General features: G+C 42.6%; 1 protein-coding gene across 6 annotated transcripts in view; it reads left to right on the forward strand.

The window, feature by feature from the left end:
- TSPAN18 (tetraspanin 18) overlaps nt 1–19,249 on the forward strand; it is a 122,854-nt gene that overhangs the window by 44,915 nt on the left and 58,690 nt on the right. For 5 of the 6 annotated variants that reach the window (XM_074909411.1, XM_074909413.1, XM_074909414.1 and 2 more), the window contains one exon: nt 15,620–15,750. The exons of the other annotated variant lie outside the window; for it this stretch is intronic. The gene's annotated coding sequence lies outside the window, so the exon portion shown is untranslated. The remainder of the gene's footprint in view (nt 1–15,619; nt 15,751–19,249) is intronic. 6 annotated transcript variants of the gene reach the window in all.

The raw sequence follows: 19,249 nt of genomic DNA on the forward strand, positions 1-19,249 counted from the left end.
TACCAGCAATGCTAAATGGGATTTATTTGTCAGGTCCTAGGTAGAGGCCAGCAGTGCCTGGACAAACAAAAGGAGGAGGCACCACGCTATAAACTTGGATTCAACATATTCATTGTTAATCTTCTTTTACCTACATAATATGAACGTTATTAACTTGACTGCAAAAGGACCTACTAGGGAGTTAAGTGTCATGTGGAGGGGATTATTGCATTTTGAAAAGAATTTGTGCTGGTGACTGTAACGTAATAAATGTATTGGGGGCCTCTTTAGATCTTCTTTAAGTGGTAAAGAAGCACTGATCACCCGGTGTGATGGGGGTTGGGAGCTTGTTTTTGATGTTTTAATACCAAGTCAGAAATGAGAACTCAGAGTTGTTAATGAAAGGAGCACATACATTTATTATTATTATTCATTTTTCTGTCTTAAAGAGACCAAGAGGGAGTTGGTACAGAGGGGTGAGAAATAAATCATTAGCGTCTTCACATTTGCACTGCAGACTGATCTGGGGAAATGAGGCTGACAGTTTTTAAGCCTCTTGCATACTTGCCAGGTGAACTTTTTAACTTGATCCCTCCTTTTACTTTTTTTCCTAACCAAAAGGCTTTTCCACTTATGGATTTAAAAGGTCACAGGGTTAAGCAGAAATCAGAAGCTGATTTATTGTGTAAGTACCCTTAGCAGGCATTTTGGCCAATGCTGTATGAAAGTTATTTTAGTCTATTTTTTTTCCCTTTCTCTGAGCCTCTGAGGAGATGTGGGGTTTTTGGTTTCTTTTTTTTTTTTTTTTTTTTTAAATATGCCAGCTCCACTTGTTACTTGGTTGCTTTGCTGAACCTTGCAAGCTTCTCAGTGCAAGATTTTCTGATTTTTTCCAAGTAAATGTCCAGCTTGGGGGTTGGGGGTGGCAATTCTGATATTGTTTTATGCTGACCTCAGTATTCACATTTTGTTTCTCCCTCTGGCCAGTACATAACAGGGGAATCTTACGGCTGTCAGGAGCAGACAGCAGTTCTGAGCAAGGCTGTGTTGTGCGAGGGAAAGGAAGATGATGGCTGTAGCATACAACACAGAGTGAAGGCTCTGGCCGAGGGAGCTGGGTTGGGTATTTAGAAATGCATCTTTAGTGGAGACACAAAACAGAGATCTCAACTGCTTATGAACACTAGAGATCCGCTAACACGTGTTGCAACAGCCAGCGCCTGAGCCAGAGTATCTGAGGTAATTAGTCAGTCCGCTTGCATTCCTCCTGCAGCCTCAATTAATTATGAGGATCTCTTTAACTTCTGGTCAAAATCGTTCTGTAGTGGTGTTACAGGATGTTAACCAGCTGCCACCTACTGCTTCCATCGATACTTTATAAATAGCATACAAAGGACTTGAAAGCAAGGTCTCTTGCTTGTAAGTGCAAGCTCTACTGCTGATCTCTTCCTCCCGGAGCACCTGGTCTAAGAAAAAGACACAGTCCTGCCTGCACTGGTAGCAAACACAAATGCTACAGCAAGTGAATGCCTTAGTATGCTTCCAGGGGGAAAGCTGCTGGTTTTAGTGTTTCGTCCTTTATCTACTGAAATACAAGTGCTGGCCAGCAAATAGACATACAGGCAGATTCAGTGGGACGGGCTGTACTGAAATACATCTAGAGGTGGCAGCTTCTTGCGCAAGGTTGACAGGGAAAGTAGGTTGTATCTTTTATTAGGCCTATTGATATTGTTGGGGGAGGTAACATTTTAAACATGCAAATGTGGTTTCTCGTGTCTGAAATAGAAGCATCAGCTTTCTAAACTAAATAAATACATGTTGAGAACACTTTCCTGGAGTTTAGCAAAGTTATGTTAATCACTTAGACCATCTGTTGGAGAAAATATAGTTGGGAAGCTTCGATAGGTTAGGGGGTATGTTGGTGAGAGGAGGTAATAAAGTTTGTGTCTTTAGGACAGAGTCAAGTGATCATTGTAAAACTCTTTGGGAACTGAGTTGTAATTGCTTGTTTTTCCTGGTGATATTACAGTTACTTTCTAAAAATTAAGTAAGATCTTTTTATTCGTTTTTTTAAAAGATACGTTTTCTGTGAGGCCCCAAAAATGTGATGCGTTGTCTTGGTATCCTCATGACAGCAAAGTGCCTGAGTGTATCAAGAGGATGAGGCTGGGAGCTTCCTCGCCTGCCCCCCTGCCTGAGCTGGGAGAGCTCCAAGGTGTCCCAGGCAAACTCTGCCTGGCCTCTGCAGCTGGGGGATGAGACACTGCAATTTCATCCTGAGAGGACACAGGGCAAGAAATACAAAGAAAAGAGTTAAAGTCGGTCACCCCAAGAAGCGTGGCTGGTTCCTAATAGCCAGCTGGCTGAGATTTTCAGCCTGACAGCATCTCTCCTCCTTAAACACGTTGTGAAATGTTGAAAAATGGTTTGGGTGTCATTATGACACTGGCATTTCTTCAGAAGGAGCTGTCTGTTTGTTTAAATAAAGCCCCAAAGAGGTGCTTGTTGTCCTAGGATTTCCTTTGACTAGTGACCCAAACAGGAGAAGAGAGTTTCCAGGGAAGGGACATCACACAAGCTTAGTGCTGGCAGAAATGTGATTAATCTTGACTAGACAACCGTGCCAGAGCCACTTCCAAATTGTTGGACTCCACACTTAATGCGTAGTATATTTGTGACCACTCTCCTGTCCTTTTCAATTACCTTCTTTCTCTCACTCAATTCCAAAGACATTAGTCTTGTTTGAATGCTTCGTTATACCACACTGATGTGCTAATGCAAGTTGTAAACTACCCTTGTTACAGCATTTACTGCCACTGAATCTCATGCGAGCCAGGAGAGGTACAATTACAGGGAAAAGCAGCAAAAAGTAACCATCTGCTTGGGTTGCCATGCTGTTTTTTGGGAGATATCAAATTACACCTGAGAGTTCTTCATCTGGTCTTGTACATGATCTGAAGGAAATAGTACAAGTGTTTGAGACCACTTGGAAATATACAGGAAGTGCGTTAAGTCTTGGGGTTGTTAACGTTCCCCAAAATGTGTAATTTATGGAAGGATGTGGAGATGGGATGTTGCGCTGCTGAGGTGCAACATGCAGGGAGCTGTAAAACTTTTAGGAGGGTAAAACCCCAAATGAATGAAGATAATGTGACCCAATGAAGAGTAACAACACCCTCAAATTGTTTGGAAGGGAGGTTGTTCCCCCTTTCTCTTGCTCTGGTTTCAATGATTTAGCAAACTTGGTTGGTTAATGCCTCCTGGGCCATCTACTTCAGTGCTCTAATTTCAGGCCATGAGGAAGGGAATAAAAGCTTCTCTGTGGAACAAAGGATGTCACTACTCTCTGTTGGTATGCCAGTAGAGGAGCTGATAAAGAAAATGAAACTCAAAATTGATAAGTATAAAGATGAAATTGTTCTTAAATGTTGAAAAATCTCTGCAGCAATGTTGACTCCTGCCATTTTATTAGTGAGGTCAAGGAAACCTAATGCTTTTACAAGATCCGTGGCTCTGGGAATTCTCTCCCCCAGAATAATACCCTTCTAAAAATGCGTTTCCTGTTGCTGCTGGAGTAGATCTCATCACAGTTGAACAGGGCCAACTTTTCTCATGTCTAGTAACCTGTTGTTTTCCTCATGAACTGGACGGCTCGTGAAGTTTCCATCAGGAACTGCTGCTGTGAACACGGGGGACTGAGGTTTCTTGGCAGCTGCTTGCTGCCTCTCCAGGCAGTACTGTGCTAAATCCAACAAATAATTGACTTAACTTACTGGTGTAGAAAGGTCGCCAATCTTCTTTTTCCAACTGTCATGTCCAGAGGGCTTTTAGGGTTCCTTAGAAAATCAAGTTCTGGGAAGGTTTGGTTTGCTTGTTCTTTTTTTAATTGGACAGTGGTAGCAAATCAGGTGCTTTAAATTTTTAAAGGATTAAAGAGGGTTGTGCTGCATTGAATTGAAAGTGTCACTGCTCTTCTGTAAATCAAGAGAAGGAAATTATTATTTAGTATGACCATCTGCAAGAATTAGATTAAATAATGACATTGGTACATTCAGGTACAGATTCACTGATGTCAGATTTTGCTCAAACTTGGTGAGAGCGAATCAGACTATTTAGCCAAGTTTCATCATCTTGCCTGCATCACTCCTAATGGCTTATGTCTTGGCGATCAGCAGAATTACAACTAAAAATATTATCCTAACACATCTGATGAGTTACAGATTATAATACAAGAAAGAAAATGTCAGTTCAACTCCTGGTATAATTACTTATGTCTCTTCATGATGAATCATGTGTTCTTCTGATAGCTACATGACAATGTGTAGCAATTTTTAAATATAATTTTCTGTGTAAGTTCTTCTATTGACAAATTGTCTCAAATAGCTTCTCAATTGCATGAGTTATTTGAAATTATTCGTAGATTGTTTCTTGGGTTGCTGGTTGTTTACAAGCAATTCCTTTTTAGTATTCAGTGGCTAAAATTCAAGTGTTCAGCTTCCAGCTGCACAATTCAGTTTGTATTTCGACATATAGGTCACAGTAGTATTTCTGCTCCTTGACTAAATGCATATAATTCATAGGATCTAGCTTCTTGCATGAATATTTGCCTTGAATTACAAAATTCTTATTCTGCAGCCATTCTTTAACATTTATTTTAAAAGGATTGCTTCAGTTTCTGCTGGTAATCTTATTTACAAGAGTATTTATGGAAATACTAATACACAGTGGACATAACCATAAATGAACAAATTTGTTGTAAAGCTTCAGCGATGCACTCAGCCTCATTTTTATTACTTTAACTGTGTTTGCCCATCTTCTTTCTGTGATATTAAAATATTAATCTTTATAATTCTTATTTTTTCACCTATGTGAAATTAAGCAATTATATGATAAAGATCCACATATGTACTGTTAATAGTTATAAGCATTTCCTGTGGAAACTGCATTTAGTGACTTCCCTCCTCAGTGCTGGCTGCCTCCTGCCTTATGTGTGTCCTTCCATCTGATTTTAAAAGTTTTTGTCCTGTTATATGTTCCTAGAATCCCACAGTTCTGTTTAAAACTGCAGTACCATGAGTATAAAATCAATAGCTAAATAAAATCTAACACTCTAACTGGACAAACCAAAGCCATTAACTGAGCAATAGCTGGCCGCTCTCCCAAGCCCCAGTCTTTGTTCAGTGGACTCACAGACCCCTTTCTCCCTTGCCCTCCCAAACTGCCCCCCCTGCTCCAGAGAGAAGATAAGAAGATTGCAAGTGTGGAGACATTTCAGTCCAAGGACTACATTGCAAAGCAATTGCAGAGAGCATGTTTGAAATTCTTTTATACATTTCTAAAATAACAACGAGAAACATGCTCTCTTACTGCTCAGAGATAAGGGAAAACTGCCCTTGAAGAACTACAGTATCCAAAATATAAAATTTAATTTCTGTTTTTTAGCACATGGACCATTTTGAAAACACTGAGAACACTTCTTTCTTTTTTTTCTTCTTTTTTTTTTTTTTCTTCACATATTCAGATAACCACAGTGCAAAGCAGCGTGAGTCTGGCCTCTCTGGATTCTGTTTGCTGTGTTTCCCTACACCTCTCACTGGTCCCTGGGGCTCCGGAGGGTGTTTATTACAAATGAATGTTTAATGTCTGCCTTGAAGAGCTACTTGTCTGGCTTGGATTTTCTGGTTGCAGTGCTCTGGAAACAGCCGCACATGGAGAAGGGCCCTGTTGAGCATTACCTGGGCACAGAGAAACGCTCTTGCATCTGGCGGCTGTTTTTAGTGAGGGCTTTCTTGTCTTACTGGTTGGCTGTTCAACTTGGCAGAGGAGAGCTTGGTGAAGAGATGACACTGATTATTTTGTTTGATCTTCTTCATTGCCGGTTAAGTCCTGGTACAGGAGTCCACTGGCTGAGCATGAGCTTCAGGGACAGGGCGTTTGAAGGAGATCCCTGACTCCCCTGGCCCTGGGTAAGCGCAGGACAGTTGTGGCAGCTTTTCGAAGGAGGTTCTGAGGAAGACAAGCTCATGGTGAGCTGACTGCTTCCCCCACCCTTCTTGCTCCCCAGGCTAGGTCCAAGGGAGAAGGAGGCCTCTGGTTCTAGACTCTTGCTCTGTAATGTTGCTCTGCAATGTTGCTCTGCCCGCTTTCAACTGGGGTGGCAGCTGGTGCCTTGAACCTTACTTATCCTTCTCACCTTCTCACCTGTCTTTCATTTAAATGCAGCTGGTTTATGTTGTAGCTAGGAGATAGGGTAGGCTGGATGCTTTAGCAACATGTATCTTTGAAGCTCTGGCAAACTCACTCTGGGGTGTACTTAGGTGAAGGATATGCATGCTACATCCCTTATTCATTACTGTCTTGAGGTTGACTCGCTTGTGCCTTGGAAGAGGTGTCGAGTGCTTTGCCGGGATAGGCTGGAACTCTGTTGAGAAACCTGTCAAAGGCTGAAACCAATAAGTACGGCTTGATGGCACAATCAGTGCAAAAGAGCAAGGCTTCATGGCCTCCTAAAGCTTCGTCCTTTCTCCCAGTTTCAGGGCTCACTTCCCATGTGTCAGAAACATTTCTCAGCAGTGGAAATTATTTATTCATGGTCCTAGGTTGAGCTGTGCGCAGACTGCTGTATCTTGCCAACTGGTGGCCAGACATTAGAGCCAATCTCACCAATCATGGATTATAAACAGCAGCTTTCACCAAGTGAGTCAGGTGGGGGAGCTCCCTTCAGCTTATTGCAGCTAGGAACTGCTTTCTGAGGGCCTTTAAACACCTCACTCCACCCAGAATGAAATACAGCTGTCCAGAGCAGGCAATGCTCACTTAGCAGCTATGCCACAGCTATCCTGGGAGCCTTTTTGTGTGCCCAAGAGTCCAAGTCAAATAGTGCAGCAGAGAGTTTTTGCGCAGTTGATAGTTTCCTTGTCATGGTTTCCTGATTGCAATCCCTGCCTAATTAGGTGGGGTGCTGCCTCCTCTAGATTCTTGAAGAATGGTGCAGTCAAAAGCTAAGCACTAGTAAAAGCTCCTGTGGTTGAGCGTAAGGCCAATAGGCTGATTTTAGTTCACATCCTTAGTCAAACTTTTTTTACAAGTAGCATTGGTCTTTTCTTTTTCCCTGCTTCTCAGTTTCACTGTTTGGTAAAAAATGCTGAAGTGCATATGTTATCATTTATTGAAGTGCTAAAAAAAAATTAAGCTGAAATAAAAAGAAAAGCATGAGGGAAGGTCAGGCAAAAGGTAAGGGCATGTTTATTTTCAAGACATACCTTTGCAGACAGCTCTGTACTAGAAAAGCAGAATGCACCCTCTTGGTTTTGCAGTCTTGCCCCTACAATGGGAGTAGTATTTGCGGTCCCATTGTTAGGAGGAAACTTGAGAGTCAGAAGCCCTCTCTATTGCGTTTTGGCTTCCACAGCCTATTACATGACCAGGCTCCAAAAGCAATATAGACAGTAGCATCAGCACGTGCAGAATCTTGGAAACACTTTTAAAATTGTAGGGTAATGAGCAAGGTAGTCCCACCACTTATTTCAATGACGTCTAAAAGTTTTGGGAATGGATCAGAGGTTTTTTTGCTTCACTTGAAACACTTCCGAAGGGCCAGATTTTCAGAAACAACTAAGCATTTCTTGCCGGAGGCGTCTTGGATACCCAGCTTGAGACATTTGTATAGATCTATCCCCAAACCACTGACCACTTCTGAAAACTCTGTTCTTCCCAGTGAAGCTTCTCCTTATCCATCTGTTTGGGATCTGGTTGTACTTCTGTTGCAGACACGGAGTTTTACCCTCAGTTTCAATGGAATTGTTCTTTCCCTTGGCTGTCTCTCCTCTTGTGTTCAGCAGGCTCAGCAGTGTTCTTTCACTAATTGCCTAACAGAGTCCTCCAAAACAATATTCTCTGACCATATAGTGTTTTTACAACAGAAAACATTGTCTCACATTTTAATAACTGTATTAATAACTGAGAAAGCGAGGAAGTGATGTTCCTTTCCTGACATGCTGTGACAGTAGGCCAAAGAGATTGCTTTCTGCAGTTTTCAGAGGGATGGCATCCTATTTCTCCAGTTCTGGGAGATCCTTTGGGAACTGGGTTCATTCAGCGTTGTTGCAGAAGCTGCAGAACATTTTGTTTTGCCCGTGCCCTGTAATAACAACAATAGTCCTTGAACTAAATTGCCTGACCAGTTCCATACTTGCAACTTCCACTATGCTACCCTGCTTTTGATTACTAGTTATTTAATGATGTTGAATGAGAGGGCAAAAGAGAAAACCAGTGGGATGGATTGGGGGAAAAGCAGCTGATGAAAAACATTTGCAAATAGGGGACATGCCCTGGTAATGAAAGCTGGTATGAGTCTTCAAAAGCACCATCATGAGAAAATGCCAGCAAGAAATAAGTAGCTGCCTTTCCCCTAGTCAGTCCATTCTGATGTACTATAATTTTGCTGAATGCCACGCAGTACAAAATGGCTTTAAGGTGCTTGTACAATTGAGCCTTAGCTAAGGAAAAAATTGCCTCATCTCTGTATTTCTACCATGTGCTGGAATTGCTGATACATTAACTGGTAGTCATGTTTCTTTTGGACCATTGAAAAGTTTTGACCGTTTTTACATTGCCTTCCAGAAGAATGTCTGTTAGATTTGCTTTTTCCTGAAGGATTAGTGGTCAGAAGTTGGTTTTGGGGTTTTTTTGAACCTATAGGGTGTAGAAGGTAAAAAGAAAAACAGTTCTTAAAATACCGCAATTTTCTATTTTTATTTTCTGGGAGAAGAAGAAAAGAATGCATGTAACCCTTTGCCTGGTGTTAACCTGGAGTTGTTCTTTATCTTCTGCCGCTGTTTGTTTGGCTGACTCTATGTTCTTCATCCTTTCCAGTCACTGGCTTTCTGCAATGAATAGGTGCCTTTCTGTTGTGCAGATAGAATAAACTCTTTTGAGGCCTTTAAGTTTTATGCTGTGAATAGTGCTTACATTCTGTCATCTGATTCTTGGTACTTGAAAACCTAGTAGCTATTTCTGTAGGGCTCAGCTCTTCATTTTCTACAGTTTGCTCCCATGAACAGCCCTACTGCACAATGACAATATAATTTCCAACCAAGTCAGTTAAACTGTATTTCTCTGTGCGGTATGTGTGTTCGCTGGCTTGCATGCTCCAATGAAGTTTTCTCACTGATAATCTTCAAAGCTGCTCTAATTTGACTGATTTAGGACTTGTATTTGCACTGTACCCTTCTATGGTAGCCTTTATTCAGAGGTTAACTTCAGTAATTTGCAAAAATCAAATCTTTATTGTGGTTTATTTGCACCTATGCATAGCTAGAGGCACCTCAAATTCTATGAAGAAGCAGTTAAGAACAGCAGATGGTTGGACACTGAGGGACAGAGCTTTAGGTGATACAGCACGTGGGCAAAGAGGCCTGGCCTGCTCAGGGGGGAAAATAAGGAAGGATATGAGAGGAGAGGGTGGTTTCCTCCATGTCTTGGAAAATCATCTTCCTTTTCTCTTTGCACTTAGCAATCTGATTTCATGTGCTGATCACAAGATTCATTCATATGAAGGGCCGAAACCTTTGAGCCGTGTGCTAGATGTTTGGAACGTGATGAAAATGCCAAGACGCATGGTATAATAGCTTTGTTACTGTGGTCAGGAGGGTTTAGGTGGAGTTGCAGGCACTGAAATGGAATTTTGCAAGCTTTTACTCTTCATTTCAAGCGGATAATGGAACAGCATTGCATATCCTTTTCCATAACTGGTTGTGGCTTTCTCCTTGGCCTTTACCATTTGATTATTGGTTTTTGTGTGCTTTTTCTTCCTCAAATACTACTGCTGAGTCCTTTGAAATTATTGTGTCTTTCAAGAAAAACAATCGGGTCTTAAGAGGCATTTTTTTGGGGGGGGGGTATGGGGGAGAATCTGGAGTTTGTTTAAGGAAAGGGGATCTGAAGATAAAGCAGAGATATCAGCTATGCAGAACTAATGATGCATTCCAAAAGAGAATTGAAGAGCTATACAACTCCATGATGTGCTCCATTCTGTATTAGCTTTTTCAATGCAAAATCATTTGAAGGACCAGGATCACACACACATGTATTATACATAAAACTCTGTAAAGCATAAGAGTATATTTGGATCTAACACTGCGTGAGGAAGCCCATGGCACTCTTACAGAGCAAGCAAATGACACTAAATTCCCTAGGCAGGAATCAAAGCCCTTCCAAACTAACCTCAGTACCAGCAGCTGTTTGAATTGCTATAATAGACGTACACCCTTGCTGCATATACAGTGCGTGCTGCCTGAATGTCTGTTTTCTTTCCACCCTTGGATGCTTCTGCAATTCTGGGAACGTCTTGCCCAAAGGTGTCAGTGTGTCTGCTCAGGTGAATCTGAGGGAAGAGATATGAGAGGTAGATGAGAGCCTTAGGAAAGTATCATACAAACCAGCCAGATTGTCAGAGCTAATAGAGTGACAGCTTGAGTGCGAAAACCCAAGTGCTGTACCACAGCATCCCAGGGATCAGCCAGCCCTTTATTCAAGGGAAGGAGAGAGAGCAGCAACAACAAACCTAAATTAACAGTTCAAACTGACAGAAAGCATTATTTCCGAGGCAAACAAGAAAGAATAACTTGAAAAACGGACAAACTGTTGTTAAAGCGCTACAGATATTTCAAACCCAAGAGAAACTAAGGAAGTAGTTAGAAGGCGATGTAAAATGATTTGAAATGCTATTAAAAATGCAAATGCTTCTGTTAGGCAACCTGTTTCCTCAGACTAAGTAATTTAATCCTATTGCTCAGGAAGTGCCATTGGTTTCTTTTCCCAATAGGTTTAGGGCATAGAGGGCATTTGGATTAATGAGAGGCAGAGATGGTGGGAAAATACTCCATTATCCTTAGCCTTTGGTAAGACTGGGTAATTAGTGAAACCTTTGCAAGGAGTATTTTTCATTTCAAAGTAATTGCAAAATAATTGTCTCATCTGGTAGGGGTATCATCTCATTGATTACAATCAGGGTAATATATGAAACACCTACTTCAGAAGTAAATACACTAGAGTGGTTCTGAGTTGGTCAGCTGAAGGCCCCATGATTAGGTATATTAAAAACCTGTACAAAACAGCACATATCATATTCGCTGTTCATTTAAAGGAGGGCAATTGGCCTTGTTGGGGCAGATTTTGGGTGCCAGCTGAGAATTCCTTGTGCTCATTTACATCAGAATCCCTAAACCCCTCCCCCTGAAAATAAGAAGCACATCAGTAGGCTGGGGACTTCGCTTTTAAGGGTGAACTTTACAAGCTGTAAAAGAAACAACTTTCAGGGAAAGACAGGAGAATGAGAAAGGAAGAAACGGTGATCTCTGTAATGAAGGAATAGGCTTGAGACTGAAGATTTTCGCTTTCTGTTTCTGTCACTGGCTTCCTGGCTGATCTTTACCACCAGTATCTCTCTGGATTTCTACTTTACATCTATAACAAGGAAAATACTAGTATTTCTATTTTCCCTGCTTTTTGTTTGTTTAGGCAGCAACCTCTTTGGGCAGGTTTCATGCTGTGCACAGAAAAAAAGCTTGGCTTTGTGGGGCCTCTTTGGGACTCTTGTGATACAAACAGTAATAACGAGGCAGGAAGATGTCCAAAGGCGTGTTTTTGGAAAGGTGTCCAGTAATTTACTTCTTTTCTCCTTTTTTTTCTTTTTTTTTGGGGGGGTGGGGGAGGGGATGGAGTGGCTGGGGGCAAATTCCTGTGTTTTAGTAGCCAGAGAAGTTAACGCATTTCTGAAATGCAGCTTTTTGTACCTTGGCACAGTTCAGTGTGATGCTCAGTAGGCTCCGTGGCTTCTTTGTGGTAGCAGTTCTCTGTTGCGGTGGTTACCGTGAATTCATCGCTGCTTGCCATTCATGTCGACCTTAAATCAGGTAGTTTTTCCATTGCAGGGAATAGGAAATAATCAATGCTATTTTGTTAGAATTGAGTAGTACTTGTGAGTGTTAACAGTTAAGCAGCCAGCAGTGTTGGTGGGGAAATCAATAGGATAGAGGAGATGGATGTGGTCCGTGTCTGATCATGTCATTTGATGTGCGCCCAGATGTGTGCAGGCTGTTCACATTCCCCACAGCATGTTGAATAAAACTCTCTTTCACACACATGCACTTACATATCCAAACACAGGTTTCGGAGGTGTGTCAGATCAACCTGGGGCACTGGATGTTGTGACTTACAGTCTCCCTGGGCATAATTTCTGTGGGAAAAAGTTACTCTGCTAGATAGGTATGTACCTTTCATTGTCAGGCATCGCGGCGATACTGTTTTCAGCAGGGCAAACCGTGGTTTGCCCAGAGTCTGGTCTGTAACTGGAGCTGCATCTGCTGCTCCTGGGAATGCTGAGCCTTGCATCTGATCTGGAATGCCAATGAGCCCATATAAAGCTGTTAATGTCTGTGTGAGGTTTTTGAGTCCTCATTACCAACCTGATAGAAAGATAATTCCTCAGCTGCTGTTCCAACCTGTGGGATTTTACCCACTTAATTAATTTTCTTTCTTGTTAAAGAAGATCTGTTTTTATGCACCAGAAGCTGTGCTTGTCTTGCTTTTGAGGGCCTCTTCTCATGTCTATATCAAAGGCACAGAGGCCCCAGAAGTTGGGGGGTGAGCCCTAGGGGCAGCATGCCTGCAGAGGCTGAGCTTGCAAGCGCTGCCTTGTGCGCTGAGGGCAGGTTCCTGGAAGGGAGCCATGTCTACACAGGGGAGGGGACCCTGCTTTCCTTCCCTGCTCCCCCTCTTTTGCTACCACTTGGCAATAAAATGGAAGCTTGTGACATGACCAAAGAATAACCAACTGCACACTGAATGCCTGCTGCGAGTTAAAAATGCCAGCCTACACCACCCTCCCCAACCTTTCAGCGTGTCAGCAAGCTGTCTATGTAAATAAATACACATATCAAACAATAAGCAGATGCCTTTTTAACATGCACTGTTTCAGGCTGAGATATTCCTTTCTGGTGCAGCTCATCTCGGCATCTGTCAAGCTGCTGCCAACTCCACAGCTCCCTTTCAGTTGTATTTAATGCACAAAGATTTGTGTTGTGGTAAGTATAAAATATAATGAGGAATTGGCTTGTTTTACATCTGTTTTGGTGTTACTTGTGTAGCATAAAATGTTAAATGGGAATGCTTTGTGTTCTTCCTGATCTCTGTGTCGGTATATAGTGCAAACTCTTGTTCCTTATGCTTGATTAAGTGGCTTTATACAAGCTTTTGTATGACAGTAGAAGTATACAAGGAGGAAAAAAAAGGGTTGTTTGCAAAATACACCACCATTGGGGCCCTAAAGCAAACAAACACTGAAGTGGGGAGGAAGCTGTGATGAACGTTGAATTTAAAATAAAAATGAGAAACGCAGCTTAACTCCAGCAGAGTATCTTGTACTCCTTAAATCAAACCAAAGTCAGGAGCCACAGAGTCTGAAGCCCCACGGGTGTATCTTAATGCAGTGTTGTGGAAGGGGCACCCGTGAGCTGCTAGGCTGGGTCAGATCTTGTCTAATCCAGGGTCTTGTCTCTCATAGCAGCCAGCAGTGATTAGAGAGAAGGTAAGTCCAGGGCAACTAACCAGGAGAAATTCCACGTTAAGCTTTTGTTTATTTTTGTTTTCATATTAAAAATGTACTGAGCCCAGATGACCCGTAGCCCACTGGCTCTACTCGTCTTTTGAAAATTCACATACAGGGCTAAAGGAGTGTTGGATCTCGTGGTGCTGCTGTCCCTCTCTGTCCCTCTGCAGCAGTCTCAGAGGAGGTGCCTGGTTTTTATTGTCCTTATTCACGTTTCGCACATGCAGCTGCTTTTGGTCTAGTCAGATACATAGGAATCACGTTTAAAAAAAAAAAAAAAAACAACAGACTGTTTATGCAGGCAACAGGTCTTGAAGACAGCTCTCTCTAAGCCTTTTCTGAGGTCTGCTGAGAGAAGGGAGAATATTCCCGCTGCTCGAGACACTCTCAGTTGGATTAGATATAAACAAAGTTCGGGGGGAAGGGAGAATTTAGATAACCTGAAATATCTTCTGTTTCTTAGTGTTCCTTGAATAGTGGTGATTGAAATCTCTCACCTGAGCGAGTATGCACAGAAGACAAAATACAGTATTAGTGACCCTAAATATGTTAGAGCTCTCTGCTTCTGATCACAGTGGTACATCGGCTGGAATAGTAATAGGGAATGAATGGGTTTTGCCTACATGGATGGCACTGTTCTTCCATAATGGAAAGGGAAAATTGGTTCTAAAAATGTCATTGTAAATATCGAATTTTTGATGACTCTCAGTACACCTGCCTGTGACGCTTTCTATCTTGTGGTTGCAGAGCACTTTACAAACCTGAATAAATTAATCTTTTTTTTCCTCAATGTCTCCAAAGGCTGGGAGTTCCTATCCAGTCCTGCAAATCTGAAAGGACCAGGGCTGCATTCAATAGGATAGGTTTCTATTGGGCAGCAGACACTTTCTCCTGTGCAGAAGCGTATGGAGGAGTTACTAAGCGCTGTGATACAGGGTGGGCACTGGTGCTCCCTGGTGCTATGTGTGGGCAGTTGGCATTGGCTTTGGGGTGCTGGAGAGGCTGGGCAGGGCAGGGGGGTTTGGTTTCAAAAGAGAGTAAAGAAACAAGGTAGGCTGGGGAAGAGAGAAGTAATACTGTGAAATGGATTTGTGTGGCGCCAGCTTCATATCTGAATTGGAGCTGTCAGGAAGAATGAGATCCAGACTTGGTGCTGTTCTCTAGAGAGAAGCCGCTACAGAACGGTTGCTCTGTTAAGTGCTGGCTCCACCTCTGTGCCCCAGGTCTGGATGACTTCTGCAAGGAGAAAACCGACAAGATCTGGCATGATCTCTCCTCCTTTCCCACTGGCCTTTCCTGCCTTGCTCCAGGATCTGATTTACTTTCTTTTGCTTGCTTACTGCTTTCATCACCTGAGCATCTTCCACTGAACCCTTCCTCTCCTGGCTATGTTGGTATCTCCATCCCATCTTTACCTCCCTCTCAGCTCCATCACCTTGCCCTCTTTTTCATCCTCAATCTTTTCTGCCTCCCTCTGTTCAGCATACAGTTGTACTCTTAACATCTATCCAGTAAGTGAATATGTGTGTGTGTATTTGTTGCATACAATACAGGAAGGGGTGCGTGTGGGTCTTAATTTAACTACTTTTTTTTTTTTTTTTTCACCCACTACTCCGTCCTCCATTCTGGAACTTGCCTTTAGGGGACTCACAGCATCAGTTTGTGGTGTTCCTGTCCTCCCCTGTTTCCCTGGTGACACAGGGGAGCAGGAGGGGAAGATGCAGAGCAACTCTGTTGCTCCTTTCTTATTCTGCTGGAAATAGTCCTGTCCTCCTGCCTTCTGGTCAAAGCCCTTTTCTGGCCAATCCAAATGGCCTGGAAAGTAAAGAGGAAGATTTTGCCTTCAGTCCAGGCCTTGCTAGGGTCTTCAGGGTCACTGTCAGATGCTTCTCCTGACCGCCTTCAGTTGTGCAAGAAAGAGCTGATCTTTACCTAAGCAGGAAGGAGCGAGTAAAGCAAGGTCACGGTCTTCTCCTCGGGCCCAGTGTGGAGGTATGTGTCTTATCTATTCTTTGTTGCTGTTTCTGACAGGTTGACCAGCCTGGATCCTGGTGCTAGGTACCTGAAGCAAGGATCTTGACTGATGCGTGTTTACTACGACCTGACTTCTTGAGGAGAACAAGGACTTCTCTGAAGGGCTGTCCCCTCAAAGCAGCAGGCAGGTAAGGCAGGCAGTGCTCCTCACACTCCGGCTCAGCTGCTGCTGGGCTCTGGGTCTGCTGCAGTGGACTGAGCAGAGGATTTCATCCATTCCTTTGGCTCAGCAGGGGCTTTGTCGTGCCATGTCTGTAGGGGTGAAACCTTACATTGTGTTTACAGCACAGGAAATGTTTTTCAGGAAAAATGTACTTTCAGAGGATCAAGACTGCTCATATGGTTGAGATAAATATAGGCTAAAAGTGTGGGAGAAGTATGCTGAAAAAAGAAAATTGTTACATATGAGTTATCAATAAAACAATACTTAGTCCTCGTGTTCTAAAATAATTTTATATTGAAAATAACCTTATTTTAAACAGAAAGTTTTTAAGAAAAGGAATAAAGAAGTGTATGTTTGGGGGAAGGGGTTAAGTAAGAAATTAATTTAATCATTTTGGTTTTGACTGGGAAAAATGTTTCAGGTCATCCAAAAGTGAAAAAAACAAACAGAGAAGCCTTGCAGTTCTAATCACTATGACTCATGGAAACCAGATCTAGAAAAGATGAGGCCCTTTAGTCCAAACCCTTAATCCCCTACTAGTATGTAACATCGTTCCCAGCAGCGTCTACCAGTCCTGTTTTAAATGATGGGATTTTCCCTTGTCCCCTTGGGATAATATTGTACAGACTAATAGAATTAATCTGCTTACTTCTCTTTCAACCCCTGACCACTGCAGATGCAATTAGTAGTAGGCAATGGGAGGATTCTGTTTCCTACGCTGTATTACGAAGGCTTAGGGCTGTATTGTGTTAAACCAGACGTGAGTTGCAAGCCTGTATGCATGAGTGTGGCTTATCTGTCAGTACTCATTACAGCCCCATAAACGTCTCTGAACTATGGAGTTCTCAGACTCACAGGAGCTTTTCTACAGTCCTAATTCAGGATCCGATAAGGCACAGACTAATGTATTTGAATGCCTGTGAGAAAGATAGTATGATTGGAAACTAAAGTGAAATGCAAAGTCATATGCTGCTTGTTCTAGAGACTCTCAGAGGCAATTTAATTCACCATTTCTGGAGCATTCTGTGGCCTCATTTTTGACTTCTGTCTTGGACAATTTAGTAGGAACTTTATGAAATAGCTTTTTGCTGCGTGTGGTGCTGCTTGAGGTACCGCTGCACCTTTCCGCCGGTGAATTTCAGGTTTTTCATAGGTGAATATTGTGAGCTTCTGCTGATTTTGACTGGAGCCTTTCAGTAAACTACCTAGATGAAATAAATTTGAGCTGGAAAATCATAGCTGGTCTTAATTTAGTCTGCCTTCTCATAACAAAGTTTACTCCTCAAATTTGGGAATGTTTTAGTAGTGAGAACTGTTACTCAGTTTCTAAAGCACATGGATGGACTTTCAACCTTTTTACACCTGGACACTACAGCAACAGCTGATCTGTACATACTCTTTATGTGGGTACTTGGATTCATTCTCTTCCAAAGTGGATTAAAAAACATATCCTAATACAGAAAGCAAATGCAGTGTAATTGCTAGTAGATGTTGGAGTGAGGCTGCAATGTGAAGTGGGGCCAGTGGTCCTGAAAAACCGTGCATGTGGCAGCCTTCCACATGGGCTGTGTCCACTGGCACGAAAGGAGAAGGTTACAGTCCTGTTCGTCCTCCCTCCCAGTAAGTCTCTGGATCTAACGTGACATAGCTTTTCTGGAATATTTCCTCAAATAGAAAGCCTAAATATAAACTTAGCCACTGGTCCAGCATTTCATTATCAAGATAACTTAATTAAGCCTATTAAAATTTGACATTTCCAGTGTTTGTCAGATCAGAATTTCTTAAACACTGACGACTGAGTTGCACAGCTTTGATGGGTTCAGTAAGCCCAGCACTAATTTGCCCATTGTTTTTAATCAGTTGAAATTCTTTTCCAGCATGGTGCCTGGCTGCTTCATGTGGTTTTGTAGCATATTTGAAAGGATGGGGAGGTGGTGACTGAAGCAAGGTGTAGTGATCCGTAGCACTTTAGATCATATGCAGCTTATGTTCCCTGCCCCTGCTTTGCCAGTCAAGCTTTGTCCCGGTGAAAGTGTCAGTAAACCCAAGGCAGATAGGTACCGTTTCTTCTCTACTCTTCCCTTTTCCTTTCCCCTGAAAGTTTATCTTGCTTCTCACTTTTTAAAAGCTCTGCATTAGCTGGGGGGCCATGAAGTAAAAGGCATACTTTAAATACAGATGCTGGTGATAGTCCTTTCAAAAGCTGCATTTCTCAAGCTGGGAGCTATTGACCTCTTTCAGTGCAGTCACAAAGAAATCCAAGAGGAAATGGAGGGTGAGGGCCAGCAGGGAATATATATATATAATTTTTTTCCCCCAAGTCGTCTTCTTACTCCACCCCCTGCCAGGCTGGCTATTGTTTGAGACTCCAGATGGGATACCAGTTGCCATATAAGGAAAATGGCATCATGCTACATTCTTTCTAAAAATTGATTTTTTACAGTTGCCTTTTTATTTTCCTTGCTGAAAGTTGTTCTGCTTGTGTGAAAGATCTGGGCAAAAGGAAGGCAGTAGGCTACAGCGTGCATGTTATACAGTCCTCGTCTGTGCAAAAGATTTTGCTTTGGTTCTGTTATCACAGTTTGGGTGATTAGGCAGAGCAGCAATAGCAAATGAGGTTCAGCTGCTATGACAGGAGCGGAGGATGTGGCTGTGCATTTTTCTGCATTCTGAACTCAGTAATAATCCTCACCTTTTGATTTTTCTTGCTTACCAGAATGCTCAGGCAGTGGGACAGAGGCCTGGAGTGCCTCTGTGTTCCTCTTCATTCGCAAGCTAGCACTTATTCAGTCTATGTTTCCAGTCCTGATGAAAGCACACCTGGTTTCTTCCAAGACGATCCTGCCTTTTGTTCCCAGGGTGTTCCTTACCGGATTGTCTCTATTTCAGTACTTAAAATTTTGAGGTGTGAAAATCCATTTCCACTAGAACTTTATGATTTGTGATTGAGAGCTGGGACGAAAACAGTGCTGCTGAACTGGGGCTTCCATTCCTCCCCATTGCCTGATAATGTGGTTTATGAAATTCTGCTAATCCTCATTGCACTGTGTTAGATGAGACCATGGGACTGCAGAGACCTGCATGTCCTGCTCCCAGCTTGTTCTGTGGTCGTTCTTGCTGACGTGCTGAGTGAGGGTTGTGCACCTGTTTGGGGCACGGGTTTCCTCTGCTCAATGCCCGAGTCCACTGCTGGAGATGACCATGGTCCTGTTATCCCCAAAGGCAGCTGAAACACTTGAGTCCTCAGAAGCAAGGCTGATGCAGCAATATTTTAGAGGTTGAGGTGCTTCCGCAGGCAGTAGGGGTAGGTCAGAACACGTGCTGGCTCAGGAAAAGGACTGAAAACACCCCTGAGGCTTGTTTTTTTGTTTCTTGGTACAACTGTCACTTGTTGATGAAGAGAAACTGCCTGCTTTTTGGAAATAAGTCTGAACTCCAAACAAATCCACGTAGTGGCTTGTGCA

This window comes from Athene noctua, chromosome 6 (genome assembly GCF_965140245.1).
Source record: "Athene noctua chromosome 6, bAthNoc1.hap1.1, whole genome shotgun sequence".
NCBI classification, from domain to species: domain Eukaryota; kingdom Metazoa; phylum Chordata; class Aves; order Strigiformes; family Strigidae; genus Athene; species Athene noctua.